Raw genomic sequence first — 12,501 nt, forward strand, 5'->3', positions numbered from 1 at the left:
AGAAAAGCCTGAAGGAATATCATTAGTCCCCAGGACCTAATTCTCCTGTTTAAATAAAACACGGATGCAGACAGCTAATGTTAGAATTTGCAGAAGCAGAGGAAACAGTCCTTATTTTTATGTTCATTGTCTTTTAATTATCTTTCTGTATGCCTTTAATTACCTTTCTGTATGTCTGAGATGGAGCATGAGACCTCAGGTGTGTTCCTACAGCACCTGTTGTCTTTGAGATGGTTTATCAAATTGTAAATGTGGACAACTGGTACTTGACAACACCTTCAGTGACAATGAGCTTGACATGCTCATACCAGCTTCCCAGTTCCCTCCCAGAACATGTTACTTGGAATTCCTGGGAATCTCCAAGAATAAACTAGAATTTCCAAACACTTGGCAAATATTTGTACATAAGGATCAACTAGCTGATCAGGGGACTTGGAAGGATTAATATGCAAAAAGCAAGGCAAATAGTCCACAGAATTTTTCATTCAGAGTGGTTGAAATTTTATAGCTTGACAACTTGGTGGTCTGTAAATACACACAGTATTTCTACAGCACACATTTTAACTACTATACAAAATTTCAGACTTGGGATGACTGAGAAATCTCCTGAGTTAGAACCTGAGAACAGTAAGATCTCTTTGGTGGTGGCATTTAGAAGCTGCATGGTGTGCCAGCTCTGTGAGCAGATCCCTGTGCTGTACAGAGGCCCTCGGGGGACAGTATGACACTTGCAACAATCTCATTTTAGGACTAAAAGTTAAAACCTTGTAAAAATGGTTCAGCATTAATTTATGCTCCAAAAAATGATACTCATAGAATTATAGAATGATTTGGGTTGGAAGGAATCTTAAAGATCATTCCAAACCCCTGCCATGGGGGCATAAATGTCTTATGAATATACATTGTGAAGTATCATATGACACCAAAAGTCCATTTGATATTTTAACTTGCAAGAAATTATGTCACTATTCTTAATACTTGTCTGGCTTGACCTATCTTGACACATGCACAGTAATCTTTTTACATATTCATATCATCTGTGACATCTCTGTAGTTCAGAGGAAAAATTATAGCAAAATTTTAAGAATGCCAAAAATTTTCTTTTTTGTAAAGGAATTAATGCATTAAAAGGTTATAAAAGACTGAGGGGTCATCTGCTGACTCTTGAAATGTCTAAAGCAGGTACCTGATTTGAGAGTTGGGCCTTCTTATACAGCCACTAGCCTATCCATGAAGAAATTCATAGCCTACAAGATCCTGCATCTCCAAGCTCTTAACTAACACACAGAAGATACATGTATGATAAAATTATTAGAGAACATCCAAATGGGACCATGATGATGGTGACCAGTCTAGAGGGGGAATTCATACAGAGAGTGGCTGAGGTCACTTGACTTGTTCAGCCTGGAGGAGACTGAGGGGAGCCCTGATTGCAGCCATCAGCTTCCTCACAAGGGGAAGCAGAGGGACAGGCACTGGTCTCTTTCCTGACCAATGACAGGGCTTGAAGGAACAGCATGAAGCTGTAGCAGGGGAGGTTTAGGTTGGGCAACCACCAGAGGGTGGTTGGTTGCTGGAACAGGCTCCCCAGGGAAGTTGTCACAGCACCAAGCCTGACAGAGTTCAAGAAGTGCCTGGACAATGCTCTCAGGCACATGGTGTGACTGTTGGCGTGTCCTGTGCAGGGGCAGGAGTTGGACTCAATGATCCTTGTGGGTCCCTTCCAATTCAGGATATTCTGTGATTCTGTGATTCCAGTCCATGCTGATATTCATTTATCATGCTGGAATAGATCAAAATCTCAAGTTATTGGCAGTAAAATACCATCTCTGTTTCTCGATTATTTTTATTAATTCATTTATCGCCTGATAAGGTAGTATACAGTCTAAAAACTTGGATCATTTCTTTGTTTCGTACCTCTGCAGAAGCCAGCAGGGCACAACTTACGCACTGTAACATGAAGTAAAATCACAGCAGTTGCAAGCTGAGTTACAAGCTGAGTTGCAACTAACAAATTCAGCCTCTTCTTTTATTTATACTAATAGTAGGGGTCATGTGAAATGTCTGACCTGTATGTGGGATGACAACCAGAAAGAACTTGAGAATCTCTATGCTCAGACACATCAGTTTTCTCCAAGACTTTTTAAAAACTCTGCCTTACCATGAAACAATCACAAGGATTCCCACATTTGTTCTCCAGAACAAATGACTGAGAAAATCAGTATTTTAGTCCTTGCCAAGACTTTTTCTCATAAATCACAGAATTTACATTTCAGGTAATGACTTGGAAAACTTGATTGATGGGGAAGAAAGAGTGGGTTTGTGCTGGTTTTGTTCCGTTCAGTTGTATACATGCAGCCAGAGTGGTTTATTCCTTAAGAAAACTAAGAGAAAGGTCATGTTCACATGGGTTTTCTCACTCTGGAAGTGTGTATCATCTCCTCAGTATTAGAAATATTACAATTCCCAACAGTACTATAGGAATTTCCATAATGGATTTCCATCAGGAAAAATGTCTCTGTAAGCCTTTTTGTTGCTATATTAACAACACTAACAAACAGGTTTGACTACATGTCTTTTGACAAGAAGTATGTGATTTGTTAGTGATATTTCTGATATTTCTGTAAGCAAACAAGCTGAAATGCATATGTTTTTAAATATAATAATGGGCTTTCAGTTTTTTTTGTCAGGACTTATGCACCTATGATTTCTATATGTACCAGCTGATCCTTCCTCTAAACTTTTAACTCAGTGGCAAATTTCCATCAAACATCACAAGGGGTAGCAGTCAGAAATTATTTGAAGGCTGCAAGAGCTACAGGGCTATTAGGAGAGAGAGAGAGAGAGAAACTTTATAAACATATTCACTGATAAGAAAGCTAATAATCTTTCTCCTTTCTAGCCACCAGAGAATTCAAATAGAGCAGACTGAGAGGGAAATACAGAATTACTTGTTTTCACTTGCAAATCATGTAAAGAATGAGACAATTTAAGGCCCCACAAGTCTGCAAGGGGTGGCAGGTGAACATTTGGCAACATGGAAATGGGCTTCTGAAAGAAAAAGAAAAATTATTTCAAATACTTAATTTAAAACATTGCTAAAATGGCCATTGGAAATCTATCAAAACTGGCTATTATCATGAGGATTTTTTAGAAGAGCATTTCTTCTTGTAAAAAATACTATTTCCATTTAACAAATTCCTTGTCTTTTTAAATTTCAAATAATTCTAAGACACTACGAAGAAAAATTGGAGACAAATCAGCATTTCTACAAAGAATCTCTTTGCAAGGCAGTAAATACAGGAAAGTCTACCGATACAATTGATTTTTAACTTTGAAAAAGCCTCTGACCTTACTGCCCACAAGAAGCTACTGATGAGATCAGTGCTGTGATCCAGCTTCTGCTTCCATCAGTAGCATTCTTTACTCATGTGACACCCCATTAACATTAAGAGACCTGTCAGTCTGCCCACATGAAAGAAATTGCAGTCAGCTCCCACAAAGACACTGATAGGGTAGTATATGATAAAATGACACTGAGAGCTGAAAAAGTGTTTCTCACTCTAAATGTTTCCTTGTTTTCTGCTACTTGCTCGACTTCTTTTTGAGGTTTATAAGCCCTTTGGAGCAGAGACTATTCTCCACAGTGCCTGGCTGTAGACCAAGCAACAAGCTGGTTGTGCTTTATGGACATGTATGAAACATGGGAGGTGCATAACTGTCTGCAGGAACTTGGGCTTCTTTGTGCATCATGGCACAGCCCATGCAGCCCCACAGTTCCGGGTCCATAACCATAGAAGCAGTAAACTCAAAAGGATCTCTCATAATTTGAGAACAAAGCAATACTTAATTAAAATAAGAAACAAAGTGTGACCCTTTTTTTCCTAGTTATTTTACAACAGCTTATAATTAGTCTGTGAATTTCCTATCTAAAGATACTCCCAAGCCCCAGTTTTGAGGGCAGTGTCAGGAAGCATTTGATTAGGGAAGGGCATAGTTCATGGCAGGAAAGGAGTAATTTGGCCCCCAGCTAAGAACAGAGCAAGTGCAGCCTGGAAAAATGCCTGTTTAATTCTCCATAGCATACAAGCTATGTTGAAGCATTGCCAATAAGAGTATCATCCCTTTCACCTCAAGGAAGCAGTAATGGACTCATCTGAATCAACATCAATATAAAATTTACTGCCACTGAAAAGATCACTCCTTCCTATAGTCTTATTTTTTTCTTTGAGTGTGTTCAGGGCTAAAAACCTAAGGGAAAAAAATTAAGAGACTTGATGGTAGCCAAAATTGTTCATGCTCAAAGAAGAAGTTTCTCTGAAACCTAATAGGTTCCTGATTTACATTACAGAAGCTCTATCAGATATTTTAAAATTGTTTTACCTTTTCTTGTGTAAAGTTTGTGTCAGCATCTATAATTTCAGCTCAGGACAACACAGGCAGAAGCAGGCATCTCCTGACAAATGCTGAATGGTACCTGCACAGTAAGTGTGACATGCTCCAGATACCTTGGGTTTTTATTCACTTCAAGGACAGTTGATCTTTGTATGTGTGCTGGCCAGTTATCAGGACAGACATCACTTGATCTGCACTACTGCGCATCCACTCAGATTGCTAGCTGTACAGAAATTCCAGACTTAAGACCAAACTCCTGGTTTTCTGTGTTAACAAGATTTTGGGGATGAGGGCAAGAAAGGACATGCATGGAAAGAATTAAGATATGTAGGTGAATACCCAGCTTTTCATGAAAGAAGGGATTGCTCCTCCACTAACCACTACAGAGGTGTTTGTCGCTGAGAGCCTCCCCAGCTCCCAGAACACTCAAGGGAATTACAAGGGCAGAGCAGTGCAGCACTGCCAGTTCCAAGCCTTCTTCACCATACTCCGTGCATGCTATGGCCCAGCATGTTCTTTCAGTGGCACCTGTGGGACAAGGCATAGAATTAGGAGAGTGGTTATGGCAGAATTGTCATGATGAGAACAAGGTGTGGCGGGCTCAGTGATGAAAATGCTTGGAATTAGCAAGGCAGCTCCTCCCTGCTTGCAACTCTGGTGTAGCCATTACCTCCTGGCAGTATCCCTCGCAGCAATGCCCTCGGAATTTCTTTCTCCCCCTGTGCCATACACTCTGTGTGTCAGTGCTACACAGGTGAAAATAGCCACACAAGTAATTCATTAATTGGCAGGAGAATGTGAAATGCTGCGAATGTGTCTTTGTGAAGGCGCAGTCTAATGATTGTAAAATATCTATCTTCCCTAATTCTTGTCTTTATATGCCTTATTATTATTTATAACAAGAATTATCAAATGCTTGCTAAGTTTTATCCAGTCCATAGAAAAGAAACCATTGTTCTTTAGAACGATTTATCATTTTTGAAGTTCCAGTCTTACAGGTTTGCAGATGTCACAGCACATGACTGGAGACTTACAGACGCTAATAACTTTACTCATGAGCAGTCCCACGAAACTTCATGCATCCATTTCAGTGCATAGGTATTTACAGAAACAAGATCCAGTTGTCCTGGAAATCCATATATTTTGTATATTTATATTTTGTTATGTCTGAGCTATTGTCTCATATCTGTTGTAATGACACTCTCATATATTTTTGAGTGGAAACAAGCTGGTTTAGATTTTGCTTCCAAATATTTTGTTTCCAAATGCTTTTCTATTCTTGTTTGTCTTTTTAGGTGTCATCCTGACATCTGTACTCTGAAAAATATAACCTTCTCAGTCTGAAATGCTGTTCTTGCAGCTAGAAGATTTTATAATAACATTTATCTCTGTCCACTAAACATCACACTCTTATTTAAAGAACGATTTTACAAGTTCTTGAATATCATAAGAAGAGTCTTGAGTCTCAGTTTAAAGTTTCAAAGGCTCCTTACTCATATATGTGGAGCTTTACACTGTGTTCTGAGAATCTATAGTCACGTCTCATTTACAATAGCAAGATACAATTAAATAACCTAGGAGGGGTATTTTGCCTGCAGTTCTTGATGTCTTGGCTTTTGTTTTTTCTAAAAATTGCAAAGGGTGAATTCAGCCTATAGGTTGTGTAAGCAATAGGGATTAAAACTAGTTAAAATTTAATTCAAGCCATGCTTAAGTGGTTGCAAGAGGAAGAAAGACACAATTTCCTCATAGTGACACTTCAAAGAGAAGTCTTAGCCGTGTAAATCTGGGTGCTCCAGTTCTAGCAAGGAATCCTATGTGTGTATGTAATCAGCCTTCTTCCTAGCAGAGCACTTAGAGCTTCCTCAGGAGCACTGCAGGTTACACGGCTCCTCCTATACCCAAGGGGGATCATGGGACTTCATGCACCATTTGTGAAGACCAGGTTCTACAAGCTGTCGGGAGCGTGCTTGGGCAGGGTCAGTTGCTCTGGCCAGTCTTGATCCCTACAGTCATTTCATAACAATGCCAGACTTCTTATATTGAAAGTCTGCTGTTTGACTGCGTTTGCCTGAGTGCCTTTTGGACTGTTCAGCCAGCTACTTGTGCAGTAAGTATGCCAGGTATTTTCTCAGTTTGCTGGCACAGACATTGTTCCTGCTGAACCTTATATGTTTATTAACCAACAGAAGGTTGGTAAGAGGGAGCTTCTTGACATCTATCCAGGATCTAGATGTTACTGTCACACAAACGGTCTTTAAAATCAGTATTTCAAGCACTTTCATTCCATTTTCACATCTGTCATTTTAAATTGCATGAACTTGAAAGGTTCTTTGTTTGTTTGCTTTAATGAGAGTCTTTGGCAAGACATGGACTTCCTGCAAGACTCGGTGGTCTTAGGACATGCGAGCCCTTGGGTCACATAGCACACAGGGTGTTGCATGTCAGGCTCCATTTTCAAACACCTGCATCAGCACACAGCCTACAAACAGCTCCTAAACACAAGTAAAGACCCTCAATATTTCTCAAGTCAAAGATTTCCATTCTCTTATTTTGCCAGGTTGCTCCACTAACATTGTGTTGATGTCCAGAGTGTTTCTCTGCCTTCTACAAAGTAATCAGTGTTTGGCAAACACCAAGTTTGCTTCTCAACCACGAGATGTGTTGCCATCTCATGCTTGGGAAAATAAATGGCACATGCTTAGGAGTGCTTATTCACCCAGGTACCTAACCAGATGTCAAAGTGGTGAGTAATAGGGAGCCTCAACAAGTTGCTAATCAGCTTTTAACTGTGTGCTTCAGTAATTAGCTTCTGCTGAAAACCAGTTCTCCACAGGCCATAATTTTAGGATGGAAGTCGCAAGTTAACACAGAGATGCTGTGATTAACCTTGTCAGTCAGTAGATGGCTCTGTTGCTTCTAGCCACTTTCAGGGAACAACACTGCATTGCCACGGCCAAGGAGAGCGCTCTTCCCCAGCGATACAAGGAGCCACTGACAGTGCTCGCAGATCTTTTCACTTCGTTGTTTCCAAATGGTTCAATTTGCACACAGTATTGTTCATCTATTTATTTTTTTGAAGGTGTTTGTTAGCTGCACAAAATATTTGTAACTCTCTGGTTGAGCCATCTATGCATTGCTGTTTCATACAGCTTAGCTTAAGTAATTATCTGCTCTTGACATTAGCATAATTTCACAGCAACAGGTTACAAATGCCCCACTGGGAAGGAACAGGTTATTTCAACTGTGTTTAGAAGTGGACTGTGAGATTCTTCAGTTGTGTATTCATAGTCACTGTCCTGTTTCCTTCTCATTCTCACCTTGTGGCCTAGTAATTGTGCAAGTGATGGGCTTCCTGTCGCCTTAAAACATGGCAACACTCACATCACCGAAAAAGTACAATTGCTTCATTGATTAGCTCCAGCAGAGAGAATGAATAAATACAGAGTTCAAGCTACTCTTCCCTTCCAAAGAAACAGTCACACCAAATTGGAATTGCAGGAGACTGCCAGGGCATCAGGAGGAAACTTGGAGTGTTAGGCTTCTTCTATTCTGCAGATAAAAACAACATTTCAGTTACCCAGAAAATCTATTAATGAGTTTTCTCATGCATTAAATGACCACACAAAACCCTCTTCCCCTCTGTCCTAAAAACACAAGCCAGCATGATGCCAGAAGAGCTCAGAATTTGCAATGGGCACAAGGAGATTATATTGGCTGCAATGGAAAGAAATGAAAAAAAGAGACAAGTTTATTCTTTGGCAGTTGTGGGAAGATACAGCAAAACTAGTAGCAGAGGTAAAAAGTTCAGGAAGAAATAGTTAACACTTTCAGATGCAGGTGGATTAATGTGCAGAAGGTGGTAATATCTGAGCTCCTGGAGCAAGGAAAGCTGGTTCTGTAGGCAGGATCTGCAGTCCTCTGGAAGCACTGGGAATGTTTTTATGGGTTTCAATAGCCCATAGAGCTGCCAAATGTTGTGCATTTCACTCAGGCCAGTGAGGACCTTCTCACGCTGGCCTGGCTTTCAGCTGGTTTCTCAGGCACTCGGGCTGGCAGTGGGAAAATGTGTCAGGCTTTTGGCTTGTAGTTCTTTCTTTGGACTGTTAGGGGCCCCCGTGGCTTTACTCCTGTGTAATCATGACCTGTCTGTAACCAGAGTATGGCCCTAAGCAGTGGACCTGATCCAGGACAAGGGTACCAGGATAAAGGTTCCAAAGCTGACACATCTGTTGTCAGTGATGGCAGGATCCTCAACATTCTGCTCCACAGGTAAAGTAGCTTCTACCTCTGGAAAGCCCAAGTCAGAGCGTTGACTGATTTTCTCACCCAGCAATGTCTTACTCATTCATCATCCTTTTGCACTGGAACCACATGGGTCTGATGTTCTCTGTGCTTCCCTCCTGCTTGGTGACCATCTTTTCCCATTAATCTCCTTTCTACTTCCCAGCAGCATCCATCTAGTAACCCTCTCCAGCACTGTACTACCCCATACCTCTGCTCTACACTGCTTAAAGTAATGTGTGTTGCCTTCTAGTCTGAAAATTGTTTGCAAGCATGTGTAAAATTGCACACAGGGAGCCTGGCATCTTTTGGAATCACAGTTTCAGTCCCAGTCTGGGGCAATGTAATGAGGACAATAATAATCACAAAATCAAAGAAACAAATTTTCAACTTGTGGAAAATGCCTGCAGTCAAGGAATGACTGCACAGCATGTGGAAATAAATGACCAATGTCTGGAAAAAGATAGGATTTATATTGCCATAGATTTCATACTGGATGGCAAAAAACATCATACAGATTGAAATAGCAGAGGAATTTATCTAGAAAATGCTGCCTATGAGAACATGGAACGTTAAAAATCCGTATTCAATGAGGGGTCAAGGGAGATATTTAACCTTTCTTAGACTGTACACATATAAAAACTTGTGTTAGATGGTTACAAGCTTTAAAGAAGGCTGACCCATTTTGCTGTTTAAAATATTCTGAGACTTCCATGGAGACATATCTGATACCACCTATATATAATGACCTAGATTTTAAAAACAGTTGGGAAGCAGACGTCTGGAAATCTGCTGTGAATTCTAACATTTTCCATGCAAAGATGGAGCGTAAACTGGCAGTTTAATTTCACTTATGAAGGAGCAAAATGCGTTTAGGGCTTCCCAATTATATAATTAGGAATGTCATGTTTGGAAGATGACCATGAAGTGACAACAGAGCCATCCTTTCCCTGCTAGATTCCTGTCCTAAAGAATGCTCAGTTACGCACAGGTCTGAAGTCATTGCTATCTAATAACTGTATGGTTGTCTGTGTGCCATATCTTAATGGCTTATTAATAAATGGGTGTCAGTGGCACAAAATTCACGGGAAGCACTAGTGCCTGCTGGCTGAGTTCTCACAGTGACCAACTAATGGAGCAGTAAAGAGAATGAATTGCTTTGCCAACGTGAAGTGCTCAGAATAAAACAGACGTGATGATCGAGAAGAAGCACTTTACAGGATACCTTCCCCTCTCCTCAAATTAACAGGCTTCAGGCTGCAGGTTTTTCTTCCCAGCTATATTCTCTGGAGCTCACTCAACCATCCATAGCATGGACTATGTGAAGTGGCATTTCTGGAGTTCAGCAGGCAGGCTGCCAAAAGAATCTCTTCTACTCCTATTTTAACCTGAATTTCTATGAGTTGAGGAAACTAAATCAAGCAGTCATATGAAAGGGAATTGTTGGCAGAAAATATTTGGGAAAAAAAAAAGAAAAGAAAAGGAAACTAAAATGTCCCTTTTTGTATTTTAAATAGGAAAAAATATCCCAGAGCCTTGTAGGCTCAGGGATCCAAAGGTCAGGAGAAACAATAAGTAGTAAGCCTAAAAAAAGCAAATAATTTAGTAGAGGGAAAAAAAGAAAATTTGTAAAAATAAGCAAAAGCAAGTTAAAGAGTAATTAGTGAGATAAATAATACTGATTTACAAAAAAAAATTTCAGCTGACAGCAAGGGGACACAAATATGTTTTTAGTGGAAGCTGACCAAAGATAACTAAAAATTGGTCTATGGGAGCATAATTGGCTTGATTGTCACAGCTCTTTAAATAAGAGTTTTGAGATTATGAAAACAGTTGTGTGATACTACTAAGAATGCTCATTAAAATAAAGCAGGCATTTCTGCAGGCTGCTAACAAAAAATTCCTATGAAAAGGTTTGATTAGGGTTTGCTCTTCAGAAACTCTCTGCGCAACTTCTGGAGACCAGAATGTACATGGAGCCAGAGAAAAGTACAATTAACTATGCACTTTCTCCCACAGTTTCATCAAAACCTTAGTGAATTACATTATAATCATGTTATAAAATAAATGCTCATTTTAATCCCCTGCAAGTCTCACAAGTGCTATCCCTGTTACACAAACAAAGATTACTCCAGACACAACAGTTATGTCTTGAGAAATATCAGGCTATATCATCTTTCACCAGAGCAAATAAAGGCCAGAAAGATAAAATACTGTGAAATTATGTTGTCCTTTTTTGCAGATGTCAAGGAAAATTCTGTGTTATGGTAGCAATACTGAATTAAGTCAGAGCTAAATACTAAAGTGATTATTGCTGTGCAGAATGATACAATGGCAGATGTATGTGCTATGAATTAGAACATACCAGATGATTGTTCAGATTAATCTTTGCAAAAATTGAGTCTAGTGCAATAAATTTCAGAGATTCAGCTTCCCAGAAGGATACACTTTTAATTACTTCTCGTAAATATTTGGTGGTTACTCTTGCAGCTCTTCTTATTTCCTGACTACAGTCCTGTTAGTATGAGACGATGTTCCTCAAGTCTCTTGAAGTCCAGTATCAGAGGGAACTGCCACCTGTTATATGCTGGCCCTGAGTAACAGCAAGTAATTTTCACTTAACTGATCTTTCTTAAAACTGCAACACAAAGAAGCTTTGCCAATGCCTCCCATTCTTAAATGCACTTTTGCAGCAAAGAATTTAAACCTCATAGAAGCCAATATGGTACTGCTGGCAGAAGAATGGATTTTGCACTTTTTTTTTTTTTATACAAATTTGACTTAACCTTTTTAGTGTATACTAAAAAGTATAGTATATAGTATTTAGTGTATAGTGATTTCCAGAAATGACTACATTTCCTGAAATTGCCTATCTTTTATACCAACTTTAATTAAGAATAACTCAGGTAGTAAAAACCTACAGCCACTTTACCATCTCATAGCTTGCAAAGTTGTCTTCTCAACAATTTTTAGCTCATGCCCTCCACAAACATGACAAGAGTCAACCCCCAGAAGTTAAATGAACCACATCCTCTGTGAATATACCAGCCCCCAACCATCTGCAGAAGGCCTGAGAAAATAGAGCTAGTAGTATAACCCATAAGGTCAATAAACTGATTTTTTCAGCTCTGCACTATTTTGGATTTGGAGATAAAAGCCAGGATGTGAGATTTCTGAGGCTGTTGCTTCTATATGTAGAGTGTCTTCACAAACTTTCTAAAGACAATTCAGAGCTACGTTAGTCTTCAGCTTTTCACACTTATTTGATATTTCCTAATTACAATTCCACTCAGTGACAGGATGATTGAAATTCCTATGATTCTTGTTGTAGCTATTTTGCAGGCTTCCTTTATCTACATAAACATTTCCTGTTCTGCTTTCTCATCCTCCCCCAGTGTCCTATAATGGCTTCCTATTGTCATTTTTTACCCTTTCTTTCACTTGAGTCCAAAGTGATTTTCACTGGTGACCACTCTGTCTGTGATATTTCTTGGGTTAGAAATACATCACAGGTTCTTCCCAAGTGAAGAGGTTTTCTGTGTGCTACCTAATGCTTTGGATAAAATATGTAGCATAATGTTTAAAATTCTTGACCGCATCTTAATTTGAACAGAGCTACAGCACAACTAGTTCAAGTTCTGCATCTTACCCTTTTGTGATTTTAACTCCTGGGTGGTTTTTTATTTATAGAACACCATAGGTGCAATTTAGCTACTGTACAGGTGCTGTATTTCTCTGTGATTTATACTTTAGCACTATAATGATTTACTATGGAGCCTGCAGTCTGACTGAGATAGTTACAGACCACACAGCAAAAAACGA

This window comes from Vidua chalybeata, chromosome 1 (assembly GCF_026979565.1).
Source record: "Vidua chalybeata isolate OUT-0048 chromosome 1, bVidCha1 merged haplotype, whole genome shotgun sequence".
Classification (NCBI taxonomy): Eukaryota; Metazoa; Chordata; class Aves; order Passeriformes; family Viduidae; genus Vidua; species Vidua chalybeata.